The 6,124-nt window shown below is 36.3% G+C and overlaps 1 non-coding gene across 1 annotated transcript; it reads right to left on the bottom strand.

The window, feature by feature from the left end:
* Positions 1 to 5,761: 5,761 nt before the first annotated feature.
* LOC129061997 (U6 spliceosomal RNA) lies at positions 5,762 to 5,865 on the bottom strand. The gene has a single exon (XR_008528241.1). It is a non-coding gene; the product is annotated as a U6 spliceosomal RNA (small nuclear RNA).
* Positions 5,866 to 6,124: the final 259 nt, after the last annotated feature.

The raw sequence follows: 6,124 nt of genomic DNA, 5'->3' as shown, positions 1-6,124 counted from the left end.
TATAATGTTACTGTAATAGATGAATTTCCTAATGATTTGGGTGAAATGGGCTCATTCATGGAGAGGATTTAATATTCATTGACAAAATGATAAGAGTCCTTTACAGATAATGGTGACATTTTAAAGAAATCTGAGCCATTGAGTAAAAGGTTTGAAAGTCATAATCCTGAGACAACAAATAATTTAAGAGTTTTTCAATAAATAAAGGGCAGATTATTTTCTTCACAGAGAGATAATTTTTATTTTATCTTTTAAAGCATAATTGGGCCATTAATGCTTAACAGAGCAATTTAATCATCCTGACCAAAAACATGTAAAAATAATATTCACATATAACACATCAAATATTTTATAGATGTATAATATATATGTAACTTTATGAGACTGGCATGCAAAAAAGTTTGCTAAGTTATACTAAGTTATAATACTAACCATGGTATCTGTCATATAGAATTGCCTCAAAGGGGATAGCTTCTCAAAATTTGGCATAGTGCCAAATTTTATTGGGTTATAAATTGTTTCTAATTAATTTTTCATTGCTTGGAGGAATGTAAAAATAACTCTAAAAGCAACAGATACATTGTATATTCTTTGAATAGTCCACTCAGTTTTTCTTTTCTAACCTGCATATTTCTAGACTATAGTGCTATAATAAATAATTCAATAATCAGTAATGGGACACATGCAAAGATTTAAACCCAATCAAAACTACTAAGTACTACACAAATTGAAAAAGTCCACAGGCTATTTATTTAATTACTGCAAAAGAAGATTTATTTCAACAGCTAGTATAGTGTTTCATTTAATGTTAACAAAGGGGTCGTAAAAAGAAAATGGCATGGGACCACATTATGCTGCTAACTTTGTGACTTGAAATCATTTAACTGCTCTGGGTGTACAACTGGAGAGTGGTTTCAACTTCTTCCTCTTCTGCTTCCTTTTCTGATTCCAGTGTTAGAACATTTTGTCAAATGGCACCTTACATGTAGCATCAACAAACAAAGCAGACAAATGCAGACCTGCTCTGCTGAGGTGGTGGATGGGAAAACCTGGAGCTCTTTGCAGATTTGTTTATGCTATTTTTCACCACATAAGTTTCAAAAAGTCTAATGATGTTGCTTTTGTTTCTGGGTTGTACATACTCAGGAAAGGATTTTACAGCATTAAAATTGTTAAGCAATCTTATCTTCCTTCTTCAAAGACTTTAACATTTAAAACTTGATCTATCTGGATTTTACTTTCATGTAAGGAGTAACAGAGATCTCCAAGATCGCATTGTCCAAGATTACTATCTAATTGTTCTTCCATTTATTATTTTCTCTTCATCCTTTTCCTATAATACATTATCCCATATCATCAAATCTACTTCTAGTTTCTGGTACTTTAGTTATAGGAATGCTTATGTCTCTTTTCATCCTTTACACATTGCCCAGAACAAATATTCTGTTATAGTCCTTGTTCCTTAAACTATGAAGACTTTCAGTTCTGTATACTGATTATTAGCATTTTGTTGTCTTTTCATGCCACATTTACTATTCTTTATTGTCAACTGTAAAAATATTGACATATACTGCAATGGTAACTAAGACAGACATAGATAAAAAAACACTAGCGCAGTGGTTAAGAGCATGAATTCTGGAGCCAGGATGCAGACAATTATGCTTCTTATTCAATGGAATTATTGTGAGACTTAAATGTCTTAATATTTGTAAATCACTTAGTTATTATTATAATGATTGTATATAATTTAGAAATCATAGCTTGTACATTATACATTTAGCCATTCTTAGTTGCTACCCTTGTATGTTAACATCACTATTTAACTTATCAATATATATTTAGTCAATATGTCTCTCATTTCTTCCAAATCAGGGATCTTAAGGTGCTTGAACTCCAATAAACCCCTCTTTCATCTTCCATATTTTTATTTTCCAGTTCCATCTTGCTTTCAAGGTTCTCATAATTAATCATTATATTTATTTTCTCAATTCAATGTTAGCCTTACCCATGCAGTTATCCATAATCAATATTCAATGTAGTTTTTCCTTTCACTCTATTTGTGTTTATTTTTCATTTTATATCCCCTTTATTTTTAATTATGTTGACCTACCTTCATCACCTTCAATTTATTTCTCACTTTGTGATATCCATTAGTATGAACTCTTTTGAAATTAAATAAATAATATTCAATGTAGTCCGTACAATTTAAAACTGACAATTATTTTAAACCTTAAACAAAATCTCTGGATGTAGCCAGTTCCCTATTGTCTTAATCCAAAGTCAAAACAATTGCCCTGAAACTATTGCCTCTTGCCACTAGATGGCGCCTATGTCTAAGTAACACAACCTATTTTTTAGGTTAAAACTATTTGGAAATAACGGTGTGTTCTTTGAGGTAAATCCTGCTGGTGCACTTTAATAATAGGTAAAATTTACCTCTTTAGTATTTAAAAAAGTGTTAATTTTAGAGAGTTTGGATTAAAATATTTCTTTTTTTAAAGTATGTTTTATTGAGTATGCTATTACAGCTGTCCCACTTCTTTTCTCCCCTTTGTCCCCCTCTGCCCTGCTCCACCTCCAGCTGGCATTCCACCCCACCTTCGTTCATGTCCATGGCCGTACATGTAAGTTTTTTGGCTTCTCCATTTCCTATACTATTCTTAACCTCCCCTGTCTATTTTATATCTACTATTTATGTTTCTTATTCCCTGTACATTTCCCCCCATTTTTCCCATCCCCATCCCCGCTTATAACCCTCCATGCAATCTCCATTTCTGTGATTTTTGTTCCTGTTCCAGTTGTTTGCTTAGTTTGTTTTTTAGGTTCAGTTATTGATAGTTGTGAGTTTGTTGTCATTTTACTGTTCATATTTTTGATCTTCTTTTTCTTAGACAATTCCCTTTAACATTTCATATAACATGGGCTTGGTGATGATGAACTTCTTCAACTTGACCTTACCTGGGAAGCACTTTACCTGATTTTCCATTGTAAATAATAACTTTGCTGGATAGAGTAATCTTGGATGAAGGTCCTTGGCTTTCATGACTTTGAATACTTCTTTCCAGTCCCTTCTTGACTGTAACATTTCTTTTGAGAAATCAGCTCATAGTCTTATGGGAACTGCTTTGTAGGTAACTCTCTCCTTTTCTCTTGCTGCTTTTAAGATTTTTCTCCTTATCTTTAATCTTGGGTAATTTAATTGTGATGTGTCTTGGTGTGTTTCTCCTTGGATCCAACTTCTTTGGGATTCTCTGAGCATCCTCGACTTGCATGTCTAGCTCCTTCTCCAGATTGTGGAAGTTCTCCTTCATTATTTTTTCAAATACATTTTCAATTTCTTGCTCTTCCTCTTCTCCTTCTGGCACCCGTGTGATATGGATGTTGGAATGTTTTAAAGTTGTTCCAAAGGTTCCTCTGCCTCTCTTCATTTTTTTGATTTCTTGTCTCTTCATTCTGTTCCAGTTGGATGTTTATTTCTTCCTTCTGTTCCAAATCATTGATTTCAGTCCTGGGTTCCTTCCCTTCACTGTTGGTTCCCTGTATATTTTTCTGTATTTCACTTTGTATAGCCTTCATTTCTTCCTTTATTTTGTGATCATACTCAGTCATTTCTATGAGCACCCTGATTACCAGTGTTTGAACTCTGCATCAGATAGGTTGGTTATCTCCTCATCACTTAGTTCTTTTTCTGGAGTTTTAATCTGTTCTTTCATTTGGGCCGTATTTTTTTGTCTTGGTGCACCTGTTATATTGTAAGGGGTGGAGCCTTAGGTTTTCACCCAGGCTGGGCAACCCACTTCACTGCATTGTGGGGGAGGAGTCAGAGAAGGAATAATGGGACTTGCTCAGCTCTCCCCTCTACTCCACCCCTTTCAGTCATTTCCCTCCCTTCCCATAAATGGATTGTGCCCCTTCAGGTGCTGATTCCCTGGTAGGCAGACTTGTACACGTTCTAGGATCCCGTGGGTCCCTCCAACGGACTCTTTTGTGAGACTGGTAGTTTCTTGCACTGCTGCAACCCCCAAAGGTGTTTACAGCCAGAGGTGTTGAGGCTTTATTTATTGTGCTGGAACCCTGTGTTGTGCCATCTGTATGACTCCCTAGTTGTTCCTCCCAGCTTATCTGCACATGAATGTGGGATCGCCTGGTCCATCAGCTGCTGCCTGGCCCACCCAGTCTGCGAGCCGCTGCCTTGTCACACACCCTCTCCACCTGGCTTCTGTCTCCATGCCTCCTACCAGTTTGGATGAATGTTTCTTCTTTAAGTCATTGGTTGTCAGACTTCCTTACAGTTTGGTTTTCTGGCAGTTTTGGCTGTTTTTTGTTTTTAAATTTGTTGTTATCCTTTTGGTTGTGTGAGGAAGGGAAGCATATCTACCTATGGCTCCATCTTGGCCGGAATCTCTCTCTCTCTCTTTTTTTTTTAAAGATTTTATTTATTTTTTAGAGAGAGGGAAACATTGATCAATTGCCTCTCATACACCCTTAACTGGAGACCTGACCCATAACCTAGGCATGTGACCTGACTGGGAATCGAACTGGTGACTTTTCAGTTCAGAGGCTGGCGTTCAATCCGCTGAACCACACCAGCCAGAGCAAAATCTTTCTAAATTGAGTGATATATTTCTCTCTCTTAAACTAGAGCATAATAAACTTGTTTCCTGATTATTTTGTGATCATTGTAAACATCAGTGACAGCACTATACAAGATTATTCTAGTGCTTGATCCTACATTAAAAAGCCACACATTACTATGCTTTTTAAAATCACTTTTTACAATATTTTAGTCTAGTATTTTGGGGCTTGTTTTTTTTTTTAAATAAGCATTTTTCCTCTTTTTTATTTCCAAATATTACTTTTAATAATTAACTTCTAGGAACAAATGTTATCTTTGTCCAACCTTTTAATTTTAATTGTTGTTCAATTACAGTTTTCCCCACTTTTTCCCCATCATTCTTCACTGCCCTACCCACCCTCGCCCCCCATCTCTCATATTCGGTCCTCGCCCCCATTGTCTTTGTCCATGGGTCCTTTAAACAAGTACCTTGATTTTACCCTTCCCTTTCTTTCTCCTGTTAGCCTGCTTCCCACTCCCCTCTGGCCACTGTCAGTTTGTTCTTTATTTCCATGTCTCTGGTTCTATTTTGCTCACTTGTTTGTTTTGTTGATTAGGTTTCATTTACAGGTGAGATCCTATACTATTTGTCTTTCACTGACTGGCTTATATCACTTAGCATAATACTCTCTAGCTCCATCCATGGTGTCACAAAGGGTAGGAGTTTCTTCTTTCCTTCTGCTGCATAATATTCCATTGTGTAAATGTACCACAGTTTTTTTATCCATTCTTTTACTGATGGGCACTTAGGCTGTTTTCAGCACTTGATTATTGTAAATAATACTGCTGTGAACATTGGGGTGCATAGGTACTTTTGAATTGGTGTTTCAGGATTCTTAGGGTATAATCCCAGCAGTGGAATCACTGGGTCAAAAGGCAGTTCATTTTTAGCTTTTTGAAGAAATTCCATGCAGTTTTCCACAGTGGCTGCACCAGTCTGCCTTCCCACCAACAGTGTGTTAGGGCTCCCTTTTCTCCACACCCTCACCAGCACTTGTTGTTTGTTGATTTGGTCATGATGGCCCTTCGCACTGGTGTGAAGTGGTATCTCACTGTGGTTTCAATTTGCATTTCTCTGATGGCTAGTGATGCTGAGAATCTTTTCATATGTCTCTGGGTCCTGGGTATGTCCTCCTTGGCGAAATGTGAAGTCTGGAACGCTTCAACAATTTGCATGTCATCCTTGTGCAGGGGACATGCTAATCTCTGTATTGTTCCAGTTTCAGTGTATGTGCTGCTGAAGTGAGCACTGCCTAACCTTTGTTTTGAAATATTGCTACTTCTAATGTGTTATGGTCAGAGAAACCAGACAAATGAAGTTATTAAAATTGGGTCAAATATAGCTCCTATTGATTAATCAGATAGACTTTAGTATGGTTTATGGTATTTATTTTGAGTCCTCTATGATCAGTTTGAGTAGAGATGTTTTGAAAGCTGAAGCTGCTTAATAAGTGATATATTTGATATATTGATTGTATTTACAATTAATATTGAGGTGCAGAGCATTCA

Source organism: Pteronotus mesoamericanus, unplaced genomic scaffold (genome assembly GCF_021234165.1).
Source record: "Pteronotus mesoamericanus isolate MK-2021 breed Mesoamerican mustached bat unplaced genomic scaffold, CSHL_Meso_final scaffold_651, whole genome shotgun sequence".
Lineage (NCBI taxonomy): Eukaryota > Metazoa > Chordata > Mammalia > Chiroptera > Mormoopidae > Pteronotus > Pteronotus mesoamericanus.
The sequence above is the reverse complement of the archived record's forward strand: the minus strand, read 5'-3'. Positions and strand labels throughout refer to the sequence as shown.